General features: G+C 41.8%; 1 protein-coding gene across 3 annotated transcripts in view; it reads right to left on the bottom strand.

Annotated features, from left to right (window-relative positions):
- The window catches only part of LOC122552364 (zinc finger SWIM domain-containing protein 5-like), a 96591-nt gene that overhangs the window by 49826 nt on the left and 22686 nt on the right, over positions 1 to 24079 (bottom strand). The window contains exon 1 of one of the 3 annotated variants that reach the window (XM_087983102.1): positions 2411 to 2541. The exons of the other annotated variants lie outside the window; for them this stretch is intronic. The gene's annotated coding sequence lies outside the window, so the exon portion shown is untranslated. Of the gene's footprint in view, positions 1 to 2410; positions 2542 to 24079 lie in introns of those variants that run through there. 3 annotated transcript variants of the gene reach the window in all.

The following is a 24079-nucleotide window of genomic DNA, read 5'->3' as shown; positions in this document are numbered from 1 at the left end:
CTTGGATGAATACACAATTAGGAAGGGAATAGAAGGATATGGATCCTGTAAGTGAGGACAGTTTTGGTATGGAAGGGCAAAATGCATTGATGCACGCTTGGAGGGTCTAAGTCCCTGTTCATGTGTGACGTCGCTCTTTGTTCTATGTATGCATCAGCAAGATTAAAGGCCTAGTGGGAAAAAAGTATTTAATTGAAGTCACGCAGCAAGCTTGTAAATCTTTAACTTTTGCCGATAAGTTATGTGCCTTGTTAGAATTTTGAGAAAAACCAAATGATTTTAATTTTCAAAAAGACCAGGTACCTTTCACTAGCCAAACGCTGTTTGTTAGGCAGTGACAGATAGACCCATCCAATCCCCAGCAAGTGTAATTGCCATCAGTGCAATGCACCAACTTAGTTCCCATCTAATTTTCACCTGCAAGATCTCGAAATGGTTTAGACTGGGACTCCAGCAAACAGGCCTGAATAGCAAGGGTCAAGAGGCAGTTGACTGACCTCAGGCTCCCGAACAGAGACAAGATAGTGAGACAAAGGCACTTGCTTATTGCTAGACAACAGTCCTGTTGGCACCACGATCGCCACATACTTGATGCCTCACAGGCAGACTGCAAGCCAAGCGCTACAATTCACACCAAACAGAAAAGGAGACCGAATGGCTTCAGACTTGGGCCTAAAGAGTTTTCACTTTCACCATTGGTGGCCATGACTTCACCTGTCTAAGTCCAAGCTCTGGACTTCTGCCTTTAAGCCTCCGTTTATCTTTCATCTCAAGGCTCCATTTCAAAACTTACAAAGTGCTTGGTCACATAGCTTAATTCACACATTACCAAACACAATTTGATTCCATGCTGGGGCGAAGAGGAGATTCACCTGATAAGAGGTGGGAAAAGATGACAAGGGGCACGGAGAATAGAAAGCAGCTTACCCCTACCCCACCTCCCCTTTAGTCAAAAGATCAATAACAAGGGGGCATAATTTTAAAATAGAAGGCAGGACATTTAGAGCGGATTGGAGGCAAAGCTTTTTCATCCAGAAGGTAATCTGGAAAACACTGTCTGGGAAGGAAGTTGAGGTGGGAAACCGTAACCTTTAAAGAGTACTTGGATAAGCACCTGAAATGTCATAAAATTTAAGGCAGTGGGCCGAGTGCAGAAAAGTGGGACGAAATATCAGTCATTGTGTATTTTTGGCAGAGAAGAGAAGGCCCTCTTCTGTACTATATGATTATATAATTTTAAAAAATCTCCCTCCCAATTGAATTTGTCTCTTGCTTGGGATGCAGCATCTAATATTCAGGGAAGGCTCTAACCACCACTTCATCCACTGAACTTCAGCAAGTCAATGGTGGTTTTTCAAACCACAAAGTTGAGTGCGAGCAAGTCCACCCACTTCTTGCCCAACATCATCCTTCTAGCAGTGGTCAGGGAACTATTAAAGGGGAACAAACACCAGGCAAGTCAATCCCCTCCCCAGCTTCCCCACCTCTCTGCAAATTCAGAACTGCGCACCCAACATAGATCTGACTGAAACCCACAGATTTGCCAATCAAATCAGAGCCATTCCCAAACATTGGAATCAAATGTTTCACTTTGAAATAGGAGGGCAGTACCTTTTACTCTGGGGGGGCAGGGGGGCAATGGATCTGTCACAAACATAAAACACTTCATAACAGTGCTAAGGAGCCAAACAAAAAAATGTCCAATTTGTTGGTCATAAAGAAAGAAAAATAGTATCTTAATTCATTAGGGAAGGGAGCATCCCGCACTAGCTGACTTCCTAATATTGGCCAGCAAAGATCCAAGCTGCACGAACAGCACAGTTATCGTGCACTTATCAATAGGAACGCCAAGCAGCAAAAGGATCCTGCAGCATTGGGAAAGAGTGGATTGGTTAGCAAGTCCCTAATGCATGTTCGTGCACGCAGTGGGGGTCTCAGAGGAGTTCAGGAAATCCAAACTGCTCCCTGAGGAGCCATTACAGCTCTTAGAACAAAAAGGCATGTCATTGCTGCAAGCTATATAAAATGACATCCTTCTCTCTGGAGAGAAACACTTTATCCCCTGCCAAAGTCGTAAGGCTCTTTTTTGGTCAGGACTGGCTGGAGCTTAGTGTGTGCAGCTTATGTAAACCAAATTTACTTAAAAACTTCATAACTATGACAGAACTATGCAAAACCACTTCTTCACCCTCCCAGATCTTAGGAAGGTCAATTACAAACAATACAGATACCTCAAAGTTACAGGACCACACATGGGAACGGTGCTGATCACTGCAAACTGAAAGTTTTTCGATAACTGCTCAATTGGAAACCAGCTACATTCAAGACCCAAAATAAGTCTCAGCAAATTTACTCAACACAGACACCAACGCTGAAAAACAGTTGAGGGATAAGAGAGAAGGATGCATACATTTTCCAGTGAAGAGGAGAGGCATGCCCTCTCTCGGTCCAGATTTTCTGAGCATCCATTTTCGATCTAAGATTCTTTATAAGACGTTGAATTTAGGGGTCAGTCACAGAGACAGGAGCGAAGAAGTCCAATGACGGGAATAAAATCTATAGATACAAATGTGAGAGTATTTTAAAATTTGCTAAACCCAATTTAGATGGACACAGGTGTTAATAATACGCTGGGTATCAAAAATAAGTTTGAATTTTATTAAATATGTAATGACACACCAGGTGCAAAACCAAAAGAGAGGAAGAACACAAGGTTCCTGTTTTATCTCAAGAAATACGCAAGCCTCGCTCCAAAGTTGACATCCACTGCAACTGTGCCAGAGCTCATTCCAGTGTCCCTGGCTTTTCTTCTTAAATAAATCAAATCTGTTTTAACTGAAGCACAATGACGTTTTGCAGCTTGCATTAAGTGTTTGGGAGTGTAGAATGCCCCTTGAGGATGGCAGCTTCACAGAGGGAACAGATATCACATGGCCTGCCGTGAAGGGATCAGCTTCTGAAGATAAACTGGCATGTCATTCCACACAGGTACAAAAGCTGTGGGGTGGGGGAGGGTCACCACTAAACAAGGATATTCCAAAACACAGTGGGATAAATTAGTTAGACCAAGTCCTTCCAACTTTCACTGCTCCATGCAAGATGACAAGAAGCGGGTTTCCTTTGCATAGTTAGAGGGGAATAAAATATGGTAGTTAATAAGGTAGAGTAGAAAGGGTTGTTTATTTCCTCTAATCAACCTGCTCAGAGATGTTATTACACACTTCTTGAGCAAGTGGAACTTGAACCCAGACCCCTCGGTCCAGGGGTAGGGACACTACCACTGCGCCACAACAGGACCTCGGATTTTCTGTTCCACCAAGTCTTTTACTGGAAAGCAGCAAATGGAACACTGCATTTCAATTCAGCCCATAACTGACCTGTGATTTCTTCCATTGCCAGTAGCAGGTCATTAATTAACAAAGTGCATGGCAAACCCATTGCAAAAACCCCACTGCACTCGAGAAACTAAACAGATCAGCTGACGAGGAAAATAAATGAAGCGAAATAAATGAAGCGTTTCAACGAGCCCAAGGAAATGGTCACAAGCTCAATCTCTAGTCTACTGCTTCTTGATGGGATTCAGCCCAGTGTACAACTGACCTTGGGAAATAAGTGAAAACAGTGATACCTTGACATGTCGAGCATCAAATACAAGTATCAAAGCTTGCGATACCATGCTTTCACTGGCAGTCAGATGGATTTTCCAACTTGCAAAATGGCTTCTGCGATCACAGTAGTTAAGGAGACCAACTTAGTCGGTTGCCAAATGAATGCTGAGCACGCCCCTAAGACTAAACATATTTCCAACAGACCTGGTTTCCCTTGCTCCCCTGCACAAATTAATACAGCACACAGCATCTTTCATTTTCCAACTTGAAAAGATCTGCAGCTCTTTCATAGCTGTCCCATGCCAAGACAGTAAAAAAGACACATGCTCAACCAGTATGAGAGACGCTTTTTCCAACAAAATTACGACACAAAAAGGAAACACCAGAGGGGAGCACCTCGTTTGGGGAGTTTTTTTTTGTTCGTTCCCAACAGTTGCACGTTCACTTTGCTGATCATTCACTTGCTATCTCAAACAGTTGGCCTGCAATCATTAAAATTAGAAGAGGTACAATTTTCTTGACAGAGCAAAGTATTTCAAAGCTTTTTCCTATAACTGTTTCTAATAGCATCCCTGCTCCCATATTTCAGTTGGTGTCCAAGGTCACTACCTTACCAGTCATTCCTTCACATACGAGCTACAAACAAGTCTGTTTATCCATCCGGGGGGGGGGGGGGGGGAATTATCGATTCTACCCTCACGACACATCCCAGCACTTCAGGAGTTGACAGAAGCAACTATTCCACTTTTTTGACAAACAAAATCCCTCAGTCTTTCATATCCTTTAACCCCACTCTGCCTCTGTACAGGACAACAGCAGCTAAGAACTACGCCAATGTAATGTCATAGAGATGTACAGCATGGAAACAGACCCTTCGAGTTAACTCTTCCATGCTGACTAGATATCCTAACCTGACCTAGTCCCACTTGCCAGCACTTAGCCCATATCCCTCTAAACCCTTCCTAATCATATACCCATCCCCCACCCCAGGGAATGACCTTATCTGTTTACCCTATCCATGCCCTTCATGATATTATAAACCTCTGAGGTCACCCCCACAGCCTCCAACACTACAGGGAAAACAGCCCTAGCCTATTCAGCCCCTCCTTATAGTTCAAATCCTCCAACCCTGGCAACATCCTTGTAAACCTTTTCTGAACCCTTTCAACTTTCACAACATCCTTCCAATAGGAAGGAGACCTGAACTGCACGCAATATTTCCAAAGTGGCTTAACCAACAGCTATACAGCTACAACATGACCTCCCAAACCCTTGCACTCAATGCTCTGACCAATAAAGGAAAGCATAGAAAATGCCTTCTGCACCATCTTACCTACCTGCAACTCTACTTTCAAGGAGCTATGAACCTGCACTCCAAGGTCTCTTTGTTCAGCAGCACTCCCTATGACATTACCACTAAGTCCTGCTAAGATTTGCTTTCCCAAAAATCATCGCCTCACATTTATCTAAGCTAAACTCCATCTGCCGCCACTCAGCCCATTGGCCCATATGATCAAGATCCTGCTGTAATCGGAGGTAACCTTCTTTGCAGTCCACTACATCTCCAACTTTGGTGTCATCTGCAAACTTACTAACTATACCTATTTTCACATCCAAATCATTTATAAAAACCTGTAAGAGGTGAAAGCAAAAATCCATTATCACTTTAAAAAAATTTAGATTGGAATTCAACGCCCACAAATAAGTGAATCATAGAATTCCTAAAGTGCGGAAACAGGCCATTTGACCCAACAAGTCCACACTGACCCTCCGAAGAGTATCCCACCCAGACCCATTCTCCTACCCTATTACTCTACAATTCCCATGACTAATGCACCAAACCTACACATCGCTAAACACTATGAGCAATTTAGCATTGGTCAATTCACCTAACCTGCACACCTGGGTCTCTGGCACCGTGAGGCAGCAGTGCTAACCATGGAGTCACCATACTGCCCCAAGTGTTCACACATGACGACACAACGGTCAAGTACCACGACTAAGCTTCTAAATGAATGCTGCCTTCAAAAGCACAAATTACAAATTAACATTGGGAACTTCATTTCAAAAAAATGACAAGTGGTTCAAGATTTTGGAAATGAGCTGCTTTGGCTACAAAATTTTAATTGTGCTCAACTTGGAAAAATTAAACTACTGACCACTGTGCGAAAGCTAGATGTGCGCTTATGCGCAAAACAGAGCAAACTCCCATCTCTCCATCTGGCTGGCTTTAATTTCCTTCTTTCCAATTGGCTGCAGCAGCTCATCTGCTGCCTCTTCAGAACAGGAAACAGAGGTATCAGCTGATGACCTTCCAAAATGCTAATTCGGTCTCCATATGGCTACGCATTAATACAGTTATCACACAGCGATGAACACAGGGGCTCAAATTGAAATCTCATACATGTACATCTCCATCTGAAATCATAGCTCCAGCTAAAATGGGAACACATGCTGTGAAACATTATCCTTCACACGACCATGCAACTGCTTCTTGCTCCATTGTCTGCTGCAGTCCCACACATACTGAAACACCCAGCGCTGGGTGCACATTTGCAAAGCCAGGGCAACCACTCTGAGTGCCCCAACAAAACAGCTGGAAGTGTAAACAAGTTCCTCAGATGGCAGTGACTTTAAATAGCCAAGTGCATTGTCCATTGTCGCGGCTGGTTTAATCCCATTCTTCCACAACCCAAATGCACTGACATGCAATAGGTCAAGTGTGACAGCCACCACTGAACCGACTTCTGCAGTACTCGCGTTCCAAGGCTCAGCAGTTCTGCACTATTCTGAGCCATCTTGCTTGCTACAATATTCACTGCTGTAGCACACATTCTGTAACACTCACTACAGCAACCGCATGTTCAGAACCAAAGTTACCATCAACACATTCAAGCGTTAATAGTAACAGGTCACTCCAAGGTTAATAAGTGCCCTTTGTGGGGAAGAAACAACAAACTTTAACCAACTACTTGTGCTGCTTTGAGGATAGGCTGCAGAGCTGATAAAGAAAAACATTAGAAACGCACGTGAAATACAAAAACCTGAAATAAGCAGAAATAATGCTACGTAGCCCTCCTGAACACAATCAGAACCTCCATGTGCACCAGCCCATGGAGATATCCAAAACTGTGCAGAGATGTAAATCTATCAAATGCAAACATTGTTTTTTATATTTGCATTCCACTTTTAGTCCACTGTGTAACTACTTTTGGTTAGAGATCTTTAGGCCTGAATTCAGATCCAGAAGACATTGTCCAGGTAAATTCAACTTTTAATGATAACATTAAAATAGAGAGATACAAGCAACATTTGAAATGAAAATGGACAAGATTCAATTGGAGCTCATACCTACACCATGCACACCCCAGTAAACAGTTAATCACCAGATTTTCTTTTTCAGGAACTAGTTTTCCCAGGGAATGCAGAGGAGAGCCCATTCCAACTTATTATAATACAAGGAATCAGTGGGGAAAAGACAGACAAGCAATAGCTCCTCCCTAAAAAAACTGCAGTGTTAACTATCAGCACATTTCAATATAGCAGTTGTGCAGAATTCACTTTTTAAAAAAAAATAAAAGTGGTATAAGTCTGGGTTATAAAACAAAACATCTGAAGTACCAGACCAATTTAAAATATAGTTTGATGTATAATTGGTCCCACCTGAATCATCAACCGATGTCAAGTACAAACTAGTCTGCCGCGCACATCAATTGCAAGTTTACTCCATTTCATCCCTTCAAGCTTTCCTTTGACTTCTGGATGCTGGCCATGGCTCAGTTAGTAGCTGTCTTGCCCATGAGCAAGGTCATGGGTTCAAGCTCCCATACCAGATAGCTGAGCGCAAAAATATATGCCATCACTGAGCATTGTCAGAGGGCTCAGTTTTAGTCTCTTTCCTAAAGCTACATCTCACCTTTGAGACAAGTGCTAAAGATCCTTTGGTTATGATGGACCAGAAATGGGATGTCCTGGTCAATATACAACCAATATCAGATGAAAGATGATCACATTGCTGCTCAGGGGACTGTGTACATTTGGTTGCCATACTTCCTGTATTGCAGCCAAAGAATAGTTACTGTTTTATTTTGCCGAACATCCAGAAATTATGAAAGACGTGACAATGCAACTGCAGGTCATCAGTGAGAAAGTCTGAAAACTCAAGTCCCTGTATCCAATTGGTACAACCAACAACAGTGAAGCCCTATCATTCTGTTGCAATCACTAACAGCACTGGGCAACTAATGATCTCTCATAAGGATGGAGTTTCCTGATCACTCGCATACACAATAATGTTGCAACTTCAGACTGTAGTAGACAACGCTGAAGAATTCTGTGACCATCTCAGATGGAAGCATCATATAGATCATTCGCATTGGCTATCTCCAATGGTCACAACATCAGAGAAGTCAGCTGCGGGCCAATTTGATCCATTCCAAGTGCTTTCAAGAAACAACTCAGTACAGTGAATATAGGTCTTGACAGTTTCCAGATGGACAGAGATACTGCAGAATCAGCTATATTTCTAGCTAAGCCATGCCTGTGAAGCTACAATACCAAGATCTAACTTAAACGGAACACTGCCTGGGTACAAAGTTCACTAAAAGTAGAACAAATATACAGACCATTCAGCCGTTTTAAACCTACTCTGCTATTCAACATGATCATGGCTGATCTCTTTGCTTTTCGAATTCCACATTTCCCACCTACCCTCAATAACTTTAGACTTCCATGCTTAAGACTTCATACATCTGTCTTAAAAAATATTTAGTGACCTTGTCTCCAGCACCTTTGAAGGCAGCAATATGGCACAACCAGCAAAAGTTTCCGTGTCCTGAAAGGGGATCCATCATTTTTAAAACGGTGTTCCTTGTTCTGGACTGATCCAGGTGAGAAAACATCCTTTCCACCTTGTCAAAACCATTCACTATCCTCCACACTTAAATCAGGTCTCTGCTCATTCTAGTGGTCTCAAGTGGAAAGGAAGCCTCATCTCTCCAAATCATCTCCAAGACTACCCATTCATTCTAGCCTGCCACCAATGCATGCACATCCATTAAGTAAGGAGACCAAAAACTGCACAGTACGAGAGATGTGGTCACACCAGTGCCTTATGTAACAAGCATAAAAGGGAGATGTTATGTTCAAATCCTCTCATAATAAAGGAAACCATCCCACCAGCTTTCTTGATTACATGCTGTGACTCATGCAATAAAGCACCCAAGTCCCTTTCCACCTCAAATCCTGCGTTCTCCATTTAAACTTACACTGCTTTTTAATTCTCCCTGCCAAAGTGAAGAACGCTGATTTTCTGCAAGCTGTCAGCTGCTTGTCCTCTCACTTAAGCTATCAAAATCCACCTGCAATCTCCTCCTGTCATCTTCACAGCATTCAAGCCTACTTACCTTGGTGTAGTTGGAAAATTGAGACAGCTTAATTCTCCTTAGCCAAGTTAGCGGTATAAACTGTAAAAACCCAAGGCTCCAATTCAGACCCAAGAGACTTGACTCATCACATCCTGCTAATCAAAGATCCACTTGCATATGGTGGCTTTTGCCAGTGAGCCAAACTTCTACCCATATCAATATTGCCCACTACACCACCAGAGCTTTTACTTACCACAATAAACCTTTGCGACACTTTGTCAAATGCTTCCTGGAAATCCAAGCACAACATGGTACAGTACTGGGTTCCTAATAAAAACATACTATATTCCTTCAAATGGAGCTCACTGTCAGAACCACGGCGACTCTCCCCAATTGCCTTGAAGTTTTTGAAATGAGCAGCTAAAGGATCAATTCTAGTACCTTCCCACAACAGATGCCAAGCTAACTGGCCAGTGGTTGCCCAATTTCTGTCTCTCTCCCTCCCTCGCTCCTTGAGAAAATGGTTATTTTGGTTACTTTCCAATCCGATGAACCCATTACAGAATCTGGGGAATTTTGGGCAGTTAAGGCCAATGCACCAACTACCTCAAGAACAACCTCCTGTCTGGACCCAGAGACTTGACAGCCTGCAGCTCCATCAATTTGCATAGTACTGTTTCCCTCGTGATTGCCATTTCATCAAGATTCCTTCTACTTTCCACATCCTGATTTACGGTATTAACATAATTTTGTGTCTTCACCTACCGTGAGCTTGTTATTCTCACTTAAGGACCAATGCTCACTTTACTTACTCTTTTCCTTTTTAGAAACCTGTAGAAACTCTTGCTGCCTGCTTCACATTTCTAGCTAGCTCTCAAATTCTAATTTCCGCCACCTGATTAATCTTTTGGCATTGTCATTGTTTATATTCTGACTAATCATCTGACCTACCACTCATTTATACCGATAAGCTTTCTCCTTAAATAGAATATAGATGGGGGGGGGGGGGGGTCCTTTTAGAGATTTTCCTTTAAGAACAGTAAAGTACATATTCTGTGTATTCTGAAGCATTGCCACAAATGTCTGCCATGGCGCGTCTCTATTGATCTAAACCAGAGCCTGGTATGCCAATTCACTTCAGCAAGCTCAGCTTTCATTACATAGTTGCCTTTATTTAAGTTACAAGTATAGTCTTAGCCCCAATCTTCATCCTTTAAAATGGTGTAAGACTCAAAAAGGTTCCAAAACATGCTGCTGAGAAACTCTCTCAAAAAGCGCTGTCAACTCCTTATCTAGGGTACTGCTACCAATTTGATTTTTGTAGTTTGTGTGTAGATTAAAGTCCCCTATGACCAACGACTATCCTTGAGTCACAAGCATTCAATATTTCTTCTTGCATGCTTTGCCCACACTGTGGTTATTGCTAAGGGGCCTATAGACCACACCCATTGGTAACTTCTTTCTCTTATTCCTCATCTACACCCAAACAGATTCCATTATCTGATACAAGGTCATCAACTAGTATGCAAATGCCATCCTTAATATTGCCGCCATTTCACCTTTATCTCACTTCTTCCACCTCTTCTGCTTGAATGTCATAATTCAGTATTCAGGGCCTAATCCTCATCATCCTGCAACCATGTCACTATAATGTGTATCAGAAAGTGCGCCAATTACTTTTACTTTGTGATGAATGTTGCACAGATACAGAGCCTTCATTTTTGTTCAAAGGCATTTTAGGTTTTTGCCTTGTATTTTCTGACCCTTACTGCAATGCATAGCTCTTGCTAGATGAACCTGATGATTTCCAATTTAATGATTACCTCTTATCTCTAATCTTTGGTAGATTGTAACTTTACACATTTGACACCTTAGCCCCACTACTTAGATTAAAACACCGTCCTCCTGTAGAGAGAGTTATACAGTTCACAAGGACACTGGTCCCAACACGCTTCAGATGTACACTGCCCCAGTGGTACAATACTCACTTTCTCCAGTGCTGGTGCCAGTCATCCACAAATCTGAACTCACTTCACTGACAAGTCTTTGAATCCAGTGGACTGGGAGTCAGAGTTGCACAGCATGGAAACAGAACTTTTTGGTCCAACTATTTGCCGACTAGATACCCTAAATTAATCTAATTCCATTTGCCAGCACTTAGCCCATATCCCTACAAACCCTCCAATTCATATACTCACCCAGATGCCTTTTAAATGTTGCAATTGTACCAGCCTGCACCACTTCCTCTGGCAGTTCATTCCATACATGAACCACTCTCTGCATGAAAAAGTTGCCCTTGGGTCTCTTAAATCATTCCCCCCTCACCCTAAACCTGTACCTTTTAGTTCTGGACTCCCCTACCCCAGGTAAAAGACCTTGCCTGTTTACCCTATCCATATCCTTAATGATTTTATAAATCTCCATAAAGTCACCCCTCTGTCTCAGACACTCCAGGGAAAACAGCCCCAGCCAATGCAGCCGCTCCCTTTAGCTCAAATCCTCCAACACTGGCAACATTCTTGTAAATCTTTTCTAAACCCTTTCGAGTTTCAAACATCCTTCCAATAGGAGGTAGACCAGAATTGGACACAATATTCCAAAAGTGGCCTAACCAATGTCCTGTACAGCTGCAACATGACCTCCCAACTCCTGTACTCAATGGTCTGACCAATAAAGGAAAGCATACCAAATGCCTTCTTCATTATCCTGTCTACCTGAGAGTCCACTTTCAAGGAGCTGTAAACTTGCACTCCAAGGTCTCTGTTCAGCAACACTCCCCAGGACCTCACCATCAAATGTATAAGTCCTGCCCTGATATGCCTTTCCAAAATGCAGCACCTCTCATTTATCTAAACTAAACTCCACCTGCATTGTAAGGGATAGGATTTATGCACATCTGGATAGGAATAATGTGATCAAGGATAGTCAGCATGGTTTTGTGAAGGGCAAGTCGTGCCTCACAAACCTTATTGAATTCTTTGAAAAGGTGACGAAGGAGGTTGATGAGGGGAAAGCGGTAGATGTGGTATATATGGATTTTAGTAAGGCGTTTGATAAGGTTCCCCATGGTAGGCTACTGCAGAAAATACGGAGATATGGCATTGAGGGTGAGTTGGAGGTTTGGATTAGGAATTGGCTGGATGGAAGAAGACAGAGGGTAGTAGTTGATGGCAAAGTTTCTTCATGGAGTGCCGTCACTAGCGGTGTTCCGCAAGGATCTGTTTTGGGACCATTGCTGTTTGTCATTTTTATAAATGACCTGGAAGAGGGGTTAGAAGGTTGGGTGAGCAAGTTTGCGGATGATACGAAAGTCGGAGGAGTTGTTGACAGTGAGGAAGCATGTGGCAGGTTACAGCAGGATATAGAGAAGCTGCAGAGCTGGGCAGAAAGGTGGCAGATGGAATTCAATGTAGCTAAGTGCGAGGTGATTCACTTTGGGAAGAATAACAAAAAGATGGGGTACTGGGCTAATGGTCGGATACTTGGTAGTGTGGATGAGCAGAGGGATCTTGGTGTCCATGTACACAGATCTCTGAAAGTTGCCACCCAGGTAAATAGTGCGGTGAGGAAGGCATATGGCGTACTGGCTTTTATTGGTAGAGGAATTGAGTTCCGGAGTCCTGAGGTCATGATGCAGTTGTATAAGACTCTGGTACGGCCGCATCTGGAATATTGTGTGCAGTTTTGGTCGCCATACTATAGGAAGGATGTGGAGGCATTGGAACGGGTGCAGAGGAGGTTTACCAGGATGGTGCCTGGTATGGAAGGAAAATCGTATGAGGAAAGACTGAGGCACTTGGGGCTGTTTTCACTAGAGAAAAGAAGGTTTAGGGGTGACTTGATTGAGGTGTACAAGATGATTAGGGGGTTAGATAGGGTCGACAGTATGAACCTTTTCCCGCGTATTGAGTCGGGTATTACAAGGGGGCATAGCTTTAAATTAAGGGGGGGTAGATATAGGACTGATGTTAGGGGTAGGTTCTTCACTCAGCGAGTCGTTAGTTCATGGAATGCCCTGCCAGTAACAGTGGTGGACTCTCCCTCTTTATGGGCATTTAAGAGGGCATTGGATAGGTATATGGAGGATAGTGGGTTAGTGTAGTTTAGGTGGGCTTGGATCGGCGCAACATCGAGGGCCCAAGGGCCTGTACTGCGCTGTATTCTTCTATGTTCTATGTTCTAACTCCTGGGGAACATAGGGTTATGCTTGGGCAAAACATTTTCTTTTGAGAAGGGGTTAAATCTAAGAACTATTGGCACAAACACAAAGCTCTTCAATTCAAAGAGGAGAGTTCACATAAAGTTATTCCTGTCCCGATGTCCAAACATCACGAAGACAGCACTCGAAGTCAATACGTTCAAATGCTACTTAAGATGTGGTGTTGGTCTGGTGCCATGAGAAACACTCGAAGCCATCTCAATGCCATGACAATAAATGGCCAGTCTATTCAGGTACATTCATTGCACAGCAGCTTCACAGCTAAACCAGCTGCACATGGCAGCAAGAGCACAAGGTGAGTCACAAGTCACTTTCAAGTCCTGGCTGATGCGCTTTTAAAAATGACAAGAGGACAACGCAGTATTCTTATTTTAATTAATTTATTCTTAAAACCTGGTTCAGTTGGTCACATTTATATTGAACACATTTGTAACAGAGCAGGAATGGCTCTGCAGTGTCGCAGTACACCAGAAGGTTAAACCTGATAAGACTTTCACTGACAGACTGACAGGACAGTATTTTCACTTCCAAATGAATAATTTCACTATCAAATGTGCTTGCCTCTTGAATGCAATTTGAATACTGCATTTCATTAACAGATTTAATTGGTTGTTAAGACACTAGAAGATCTGAACAATGGCTTTGGGATGTTGTGGAGGGGTGGAGAGAAGAAAGAGAAAAATTTTCATAGGAAATTCTTGTGACAAAGCATGGTGTTGTTACTTGACAGCATTGAAACTGGCTTCACATCTAACAATAATCCTCCATTTTTAAAAAGCTACAAGATATGATTTCTAAAATTTATAAGAGGGGCAAGAGAGCTGAGCAAATCCATTTGAGTAAGGAGAAAGGATGGACTTAATCTGGCCCATTAAGTGTGAATAATTCCATACATCTACAAAGCTTAGACAGCAGAGTTTCACCAAAAAATGTATTTCCACAGCTGCATGAAACATTAAGTTGCATTTAAAAAGGGACTTGGTAAGATTGACCTTAGCAGGGTGTTACAGTAATTGTTCAGGCCAGCAAGTTGCCCATAGATTCCACAGGGATAAATAGACACTGGGTGCTTTCATGCAGCAAAGAGATTGATGAATCACAGAATTATGCTCACTGTAATATGGAGAATGAAGGCACTGAAAACTGACGATAAACAGCTATGTAATCCAGGAATGTACTGCAGTTCTAATCATCTCATGAAACAGGACCCCAGAACAGTGCATCAATTGCAAATTTCTTTAAATTACAGATCATGAAGATGTGTTTTGCAGCATTTAAACAGGCTGATTTTCTTCTTGCAAAAGGGTCATGGCTATTGTTAAGTCTGTTCCACTCTTGCAGAAAACTCATTCATACAGATATGATGGAATGAAAGCAAAATGCTGAACATTTCTGCAGGAAAAATGTGCTGTACTGCAACAGAAAACAAACGTGCTTTAAATATCTAGGACAGGCAAATCACCTTCAGTCAGAACCAACTGTCTTTTTAAAAGAGAAAAGCTCTGATCAGTGCTCAGAATGGAGGACAAAAAAAACGAACAGACTGGGAGTGGGGAAATTGGGTAGAGTGTAAATTGAAGGAAAATGAGCAGATTTAAGAATTAACAGGAAGTTACAGAATACCCTTGACCCGGTTTGTCATCCATTTGAGATCATGAATCAGTGTCCCTTATGTATCAATCTTAACTTCCTATCCCTTCAATTACATTAGCCAAAAATGTTATCAACTCCTATTTTTTAAATTTAGCTTTAAGTGACAATTGAGGGGAAGAATTGTGAATTTCTATCATCCTTGAAACGTGACAATTTCCTAATTTCATTTCTGAGACGGTCTGAATGCAGTGTTTGGACCTACTGAGTCTCCAACTACTGCAAACAGTTTTTCTCGACATTTGTTAGCCACTCCCTTTTAAACATTTTATCTTTTTAAAATTCCAAAATTATGCAATGTTCAGAATTCCAGAGAATATAACTCTAGTTTATGTAGCTAAACCTCAAACGTAACCCTTGTAAATCGACATTGCATGTCAAAAGAGTCCCATAGTTTTGACATCCTAGACAATACCGAATTAGAACAGGATAAATTGAATGCATTAACAGAATTAAGGACCAAAAATTTATTCTGAATCTGCAGATACTATGGTCAAAAAGGTAGCATGCACTGCTATCAATCAGATGATGTGAAACAGCAATCTCAGTCTTAGTCATACATCATGGCAACAGACCTCTCGGTTGGTCCAGTCCATGTCGACCATAATCCCAAACCAAACTCGTCCAACCTGCCTGCGCTTGGCCCATACATTTCATGCACTTTTCCAAATGTCTTTCAAATGTTGTAACTGCACCTGCATCTACCAGTTCCTCTCGAACACAGGTGAGGAATCTTTTCATGTTGGAAGGCCGCATTGGTTGTAATCTAATAAGGCCGCATCCAAGAAACTTCAATTATATATTCTTCAAAATTCACATTATTTTGTAAAAATCTAACTACTATTGTCACTTCAAATGGAAAGCCACGTGCACTGTTGTCATAAATTGATAAACACTGGCGTACTGGATACCAGCAGGCTCTCACCAACCAGCCTCAGGCAGCAGCGGCACCAGTCAGGCAGGGAAGATAACGTACATTCGAGAGCCACATTATAACTAAACCATGAGCATAGCAGGTGTTGAAATAGCCCTTCTGATTTACCAATTTTTAAAATTGTGGCGGTCAGTTTGTGAGGATTATTTCATTGAATTTTCTTTTACTCTCTGGTATTTTAAATACATTCATTTTAAGATTAAATTAAAAATAAAGGATGAAAAAAAATTAATAAAAAAATATTTGTTCTGCAAAATTTGGATTCATTCAAAAGGCCACACACAATGGTCGAGAAGGCCGCAGGTTCCCCACCCCTGCTCTAGAAGTTCATTCAACATACAAACTACCCTATGTAAAAACATTGCCTTGTATGTCTTTTTAAAAATCTCTCTCCCATCACCTTAGAAATATGCCTCTTAGTCTTGAAATCCGCCACCTGAGGGAAAATATACCTGCCATTCACCTTATCTATATCTCTCATTATTTTTATAAACGTCAGTACAGTCACCCTTCAACTTCCAATTCTCGAGTGAGAGAAGTCCCAGCCTATTCAGCCTTCCTTACCTTGTAGATACTTGTGCAGAGGTCGAATTTTGAAAACTTTTTAAAATCTGAAATTAGTGGGTCAACTTATATACGAGGTATTGTTTGAGGGGGATGAATATTTATCTACAAAACAGACAAAATGGGAAACTTACCTTCCTGGCAGATCCCGATCTCAGGTTCTGGAATGTTCCCTGTAATACGTTTGGGCTGCAGTAAACCGTGGGTAACTGAAACTGACTCCACAGAAACGGCAGTTGCCCCATTACAGTAATTCTGAAAACCTGTGACAGCTGGCAGACTGGAAGACTTGGAACTTAGCGGTACGGCCAGCAGACTAGAAAGTCAGAGCGGAGCACAACGAGCAGGGACACAGACTCAAATGTTGATCTGTAATTGTGAAGAACTAGGACCGACTTATATGGAAAATACAAGATTCTTGGGCCAAAATAAGGAGTCGACTTATACACAAGTACATACGGTAACTCAAAACCTCTGTTCCTTGCAACATCCCAGTAAATGTCTTCTGAACCCTCATCAGCTATAACAGGGAGACCAGAACTCCAAAAGAGGTCTCACCAACATCCTGTACCATCTCAACATTATGTCCCAACACCGATACTCAAAGGTCTGAGCAAAGAATGCAATCTTGCTAAACGCCTTCTTAACCCTGTTCTCCCATTCCCCTGGACATTATTCCTCCTTGAATTGATAAAATCAATACAATTTAACTCAATAACATTCGTTTGCTCGAATGACGGGGATTGCACTCGAAAGCAACCTTTTGGTGTGTCAGACTTTGGACCAACCAGAGGAAGTAATACAGTTTCACCTAAAATAAAGAGTCATTTAGAGTACTTGAAAGAAGTGCCCCATTGCAGCAGAAGCCTTCCTGAGAATCTGATAACCAGCCACAGAGGCTGAGCCAACAAGGTTTCTGATGTTAAATGAGTGCATTTGTGAAATGGACAGCTCAAAACCAGAATGAGTATGCAAAACAATATAGTATGGGTCTGTGAAACATATTACCCAAACTTTCAAAGCACAAGTAACTCCTGAATCTTGGGCTTTTGATCACAATTTGCAATGCACATGTAAAAAGATCATATTCAATGCTCAGTAGGAATTGAAGAAGGGCTAATGCCCGAAACGTCGATTCTCCTGTTCCCTGGATGCTGCCTGACCTGCTGCGCTTTTCCAGCAACACATTTCCATCTCTGATCTCCAGCATCTGCAGACCTCACTTTCTCCGCTCAGTAGGAATGGACTGCATCAGAGGCAGCTTACCAAGCTTTCATGCAACCATAGAGTCATAGAGTTTCCATACAGCATGGAAACAGATCCTTCGGTCCATCAGTTCAGCATCTCGTTTGTTACGCAAGCATGTTTGGTATAAAAAAAATTGCAGGTATGCACGCATGAAACCTGGTTCAAATCCTTCCCACCCTAACAAGTTGCTCATGAAACTTGCAGCTTGAGCAACAAGACTTGATCAAGGGGCCCCTGACCGTACTCACAAGCTGATGTTCCATTGGGACAGGCTGGATTCCATTTGTACATCGTGGAAGCACTAGCACTCATTTATCAAAATCAGTCCCCAGGACCAGAAAAAATCCAAGGAAACATTGGAACGCTGTGTGTGTCAAGTCCTGTCATTGCACCATTACAATAAATGGATGTGACTGCAAGTTCACAGCAAAAGTTTCTTGGACAAAAAGCGGTTCAGACAAGATTCACAATTTATTCCTTGGATGAAGGGCGTACTTTATCAAGAAAGGCTGAATAGGTTGCAGAATCCCCACTCAACTAAAGAATGGGGGGGTTGAGGAGGAGAGGGAGGATTGTAAAACAAGTTGCTAAGGAGACTTGATTGGGTGGATTCAGAGCATGCTTCCCCACAAAAAGGAATCTGTAACAAGAAAGTTTTGTTTTTAAACAAAGGGGGAAAAAGTATCTCTATCATAAATGGAATATGAAGGAGATGGTTCTCTCAGAGGGTCGTTAATCCGTAGGATACTCTTCCCAGGAAGTAATGCGGGCCACTGAATGTACTCATGGAGGAGATGGATAGATTGCGATAGTCAAGGGCGAAGTGTTATGGGGACAGGCGTGGAAGAAAGAGAGTGGACCGCAGACCACAACCAGTTCAGCCATGATCTTAATCAAATGACCTGCTTCTGCTCCCAGGCGACATTACTATACTGCAGGGGTTCAATTCCCTGGTGTAAAAGCAAGTGCTCTCAGAAGAAGGGGAGAGAACTGAACATTTTACAGAATCAAAATGAATGAGAGCCAGCTTTTCAAGCCTGCGCTGCCATTCAATGGCCACGACGGATCCTCTATTTCTAACTGCACTTATCCATCTGACCCCTCCTGTCACTGTGCCCAAATCTCAATCTGAATTTTCAAAATACTCAAAGTGGCGCAGACCTCCAAAAATACACAGCCCTTTAGAAAGGAAACACTTTCTTCTTCTCTGCCCAACAACTGATCAAGTGTCAAATCCAGCTACCCAACAAGAAATCAATAAAGTATGGCAGGCTGAAATACAAATGAAGAGGAGAAAGCAATTAGATTCGCCTGCATTTGACCAAAGAAAATATTTCCTTTTTAATTTTCTATTCCCAAAGGAAGCTGCAAAACTTAAGATACTGAAGAAAAATCACCAGATTAAAATGATTAGCTCATCAAACAGGACAATATCTTAAGAACTGCAAACAAGTCAGTGGGTGCTCATTTTCCATCTCAGAACAGTGGAAGCTTCAAAGCCACTATTTACTGAGCTTGGTATCCAGGTAAAGACAAAGCAACAATTTGAACAATACTTAATCAGTGTTTGGAAGAGAGGATTTAAGAAAGGGCCCCAAAGCTTTGCATCAGTGATTCACTGGATCTGAACTGCGGAAACAGCACAAGAAAAAAAAGTTAGGGACGGGTGTCAGAGTAAGTTCAGTTTGACAATAGTGGATGTTTAGAATCAGCAAGGGGTGCAAAACTCCAGTTTCAGTTCTGTTTAAAATTCAGGTTTTCAGCACTGGGTCATTCTTCCCAATGCAATCCTTGCAAGCAAGTGTCAGTATTATATCCTTCTTTGTGGTCACATCGCCTCTTCCCTCCCCCACTCAAGACAAGGGTGATGTCAGTTGTGCATGCAATCCACTCTGGCGACTTGTCCTATCTCTATCTGCACATCGCAACGTTAAATAATACCATAAAATTGGACTTATAAAACAAACCAACACACTTCACATGCCTGTCCTCCCCTGTGCACAGTCAAAGAATAGGCATGAAGGCGTAATGCACGTCAGATTTTACGGCTTGCTGGAAATACCTTGGACTGGCGACAAATTACGCAGGCTTTGGACCACCCAATCATGCTTCACAAATGCTCCCATGACATTGGAAACATCAAAAGCTAGTTTATATAGTGAGTGACGCAAAAACCACTAAAGCGTTCTCCATAAAATTCTAAGTGGTGAGATGAATGTATGTAACGTATTATTCAATCCACTAATTTGAAGAATTCTGATTCATAGAATGACGGAAGGAACTGACTTTCAAAAAGGTTTAGTTTCACAGTAAATAAAACTAATCGTGACCAATTCCAAGCGCTTGATGTCAAAATAGTCAGCAATTATGCAACAGACAGATCAACAGTGTGCTCCAGCAAACAGTTAAAACCTCATCCACAACAAACCCAGCTAAACAAACAAACGCCAAATCCCACTACTCAGTTTACATGGGGCTGCAAAGTTAACATAGCTCTGGGTTTCTTGAAATCTTAGGCTGGGAACAGCAGCCTCCAGATCAGTGAAAACTCAGTGGAGGGAAGTTTTAAAAAAAAAAGGGATGAGAAACTAGACGATCATTGAACTTGCATAAAAGCCGCACAACTATTGAACAAATCAAGATAACAGACATACACTTGTACGGAGCTTTCCACAACTAGACATGCCGAAAACACTCAGCATTTCTGAAGTGTAGTCATCACTGTAATGCAGAAATTAGGTCAAACGTGAAGTACGAAAAACAGATAGCTACCTTACATTTTACATGATGACAATGTGCTCCAATCATCACAAGCAACAGGAGTTGCCATTTTCCTTTGCTCTCTGTGCATCACTGGCCAGTTAAAGGCTTTATGGCAACAGGATACGTAGTTTCCAATGGCACTCGCATGCTTCTGCTCACTATTGTTTACAGAGTACCACAGATGTGACTCCAAAACACAAGCAATATGGAGTCAACACTGCTTCACAACTTTAGGGCACATTCATATCAGGAAAGTGGGTTGAAGCAAATCAGTTAAGAGTTTTAAAGGCAGCATGGAGTTGCTGTCAGAGTTTGGAAAGATAGAACAGGGTGTTTGACTGGTTTGGGGGAAATTCTGTGCAACTATTGTGAACTTTCAAATCACTCTTTTAAAAGGAGTCGTGAATGTATTTACAACTTCAGTTTCAAAGAGTCCAGCAGGGCAGAAGGGTCACCACCCATAAGGATCACATCAATATTCTATACGCTGAACATCAAAGTTTGAACAGTTCCTTTTTCCTGAGGTATTATTTCCCTGCCTGCTGCAGAACAGCAGAGTGGTTTGGTCCAATGCTTACCCCGTAGCTTCACTGAAATTAATCTCTTGAAACTTCCCCTGCGATCAGATGTTCAATGGAGAGAAGAGTGCTAGGTGACAGCTGGCCCTTCCAATTGCCTGCACAGACTCACTTCTTCCCAGTCTATGGAGAAATGACACACCAAGCCAACATACTTTGAATCACGTTGAAGTGTGATTTTCATATATGACGCTCGACCATTTTACATTGTTAACAGCTGAAGAATAAGCTACAACCATCTTGATTGTACCACACACACATCCCCCGATACAACGCAACTTAAAAACCTATTTCCAGCTATATTTTAATCCTCAGTTCAGATACACAAAATATGCCACCCATCGTGTTTCGCTACATTTCCCACAACACTGCTGCAGCCCAGCACACCATTATTGGAGAACCCATATTGCATCAGTGTTTAGGGTGCAACTTCATTCCAGAATAACATATATAACTAGCTAATAGACTAACTAGTGGACCAAAGCAAGGTGAGCAGACTCTTGTAGAAAGTCACTATGTGCCAACTCAACCGGGTTTCTTGTTCCTCATGTCCCACACAAGAGCCACACAAGGAAATATAAAGTAATGCAAATTACAAAGCAAGATAATGCCATATTCTAAAATAGCATTTTCACAATGCTGTACAGGACTATGCAAATACAAAAATTAATACTATTTCATCCAAATGTGTTTCCGCAACTTTCATTTCTAGGACTGCTAATATAAAATGATATCGCCCAGAGCACTTGGAATCATTTAAAGGAGGTACTGGAGTCAGATGAGCAATATCGTGGTCAGTGGGGTTTCTTGGGGTAGAGAGTTTAGCTGAGAATTCCAGAGCGTTGGGCTCAGGGAGCTGAAGGTTTGGTCACCAACAGAGCAATCAAAATTCAATAGCTTCTGGGATGAGAGGAGATTACTGATTAGAAAACGGTATTGCAGAGGGATTTGAAAATAAGACATTTTTGAATCAAAGTACTGATTAACTTCTTAGAAATACTTTGCATCTTAGTAGTTAACATGGTGGAAGGCTAGGGCTGAATTGAGGAGAGGATGTCCAGGAAGCAGACATGGACAGAAGGATCTCTTTCTCTATACTGTAAAAACTGACTATGAACACTAAGACCGCATCATAGTCCCAGATATGCCTTATGGTTTAAAATTAGGGACAACACACAAGCCAGTTATAATTGACAAGTGTGATCGTGTATTACCTTTAACATACAAAAACAGTGCTCCATAGATTATTGGGGCTGATGGAGATGTCAGTAGTTTGAGGTAGATTTGAAGTACAGGTGAAAATCCAGGGTGTAGGACCGAGGCAATTGAAAACAAGGGCAATGACTAGCAGGTCCACAAGGGGCTAGAATCAGAACCAACTTACATCTTGCATTTAGGGACATCTTTTTTAAAATTGCTTAATATTTAATTAATGTAAAACTCTTGAGTTCTTAAAATCCCAATTAGAAACTTTTTTATTTAAATAAAAGTCCAGACCGACTCAATTTTTGGCAGCAAGCACACCAAATTCTCCATTTTCAAGTGTTTGCTTCATTATCCCGTGCTCTGTCACAAAATGAGTAACAAGAATGCAATCATTCCTGCTGCACAACAATCACTTGCTTCACAAAAGTCTTACAGGCAACTAACAAGATATGAGATATCAGAGTCATTTGCACAGAAGAGTTGCTTTTTGAGACGTGGCATTTGCAGTCATAATCAGGGATTCGGGATCTTGTAGGTGGATCAGTGCTTAGCCACAAAATAGCGTACCACACAACCTCACTATATTCGCCTTTACCCTGATTCTGTTGCAATCAGTGATCTATGCTCCAATGCAGTGATAACAGCTGTCTGCACCCTACACAGATTGGCCTGGGGAGCCCAAATATTTCTGTCTTTAATGGCAGCTCAGGTACATATTACTTCTTACGGTGCCAAATCTGAAACCAATGCCTCCATTAAACCCAGCATGCTCAAGTTGCTCAACCCAACAGCTTTATTTTTTAATCATCAACTAACGAGGCAACAGCAAGAACAGCCCTTATAATCTTTGAGGCCCATGCAAGTAAAACAGGACAAACGAGTGTGTTAAGCAGAACCAGAAGCGGTGTTAAATAGAAATGATTTGTACAGCCTACGTGGGGCCTTGGAACTGATTGTTCTTGAGAGCAGGCAGTTTCAGTGGGTTAGTCAGCCCTGAGAGTTTCTCAGCGCAGAGTCTAATCTGAAATGCAAGATACACAATTCCAAACGAATGTTTAAATTGTCAGGATCAGGCTTCAAGGCAAATGGTGTGCCTCCTTTCCTGAGAGAGTCAGGCCAACTGCGGCACCTCAAACAGGCATCTACACAATCGGTTATTCAACATCATTCGCAGACTAATTTTGGGGTCCTGAAAATTTTGGTTCTGAAACAGACCTCAACACTGTTAGCTTCCTGGCTTTCACCTGATCAGAGAGCAAAGTCTGGCTCTGAAAGTACGGTTATAGTACACAAAAGAACAGCATTATCTAAGCAGCTACTACAGCAGGTACATGGATTTTATACTCAGATTTGAAACTGAAATGCAGAAATAAATTAATTTGATTACATGAGCAACAGCATTTCAGCAGAAAATAAAAGTAGTAACTTTGAAAACTGCTAGACCATTTAAAGACAGGAAAAAAAATCATACTTGTACATGGAGTATGTTTGACATTTGGCACTTCAGATACTCCCGCACTGAAGCAGCAACAAGTTACACCTCTATGCCCTATGCTAGTACTACAGATGCATCATATACATGGCAGAGAAAATCTGCATGAGCATGGAACACAAGAGAACAGGGCATGACACAGTTCCATAAACAGCCCATTACAGCAACATCCTGCATTACTTCAGCATGTTCACGGGGATGATGTGGGGTTTAAGAGTATTAGAAGTTAAGTCCAATCTTCGGCCCTGTTTAAAATCAGAAATTCAGAGAATTCTTAAACATCCCCATCAGATCTGCATGGTGTTAACTAAATGTCTGAACTACAGATTGATCATCAGGCACTCTGTTTGAGTTTTGTTCTGCACTAGAACAGTGCAAGGCAGAATGCTGACGAGCATAACCCAACATCCCTGTGAACATATAAGGCGGGATGTTTCTACAACGTGTGAAC

This window comes from Chiloscyllium plagiosum, unplaced genomic scaffold (genome assembly GCF_037043375.1).
Source record: "Chiloscyllium plagiosum isolate Xiang-an unplaced genomic scaffold, Cpla_swu_hap1 HiC_scaffold_45, whole genome shotgun sequence".
NCBI classification, from domain to species: Eukaryota; Metazoa; Chordata; class Chondrichthyes; order Orectolobiformes; family Hemiscylliidae; genus Chiloscyllium; species Chiloscyllium plagiosum.
Note: the sequence above shows the minus strand (reverse complement) of the source record. Positions and strands in the feature narration are given on the sequence as shown.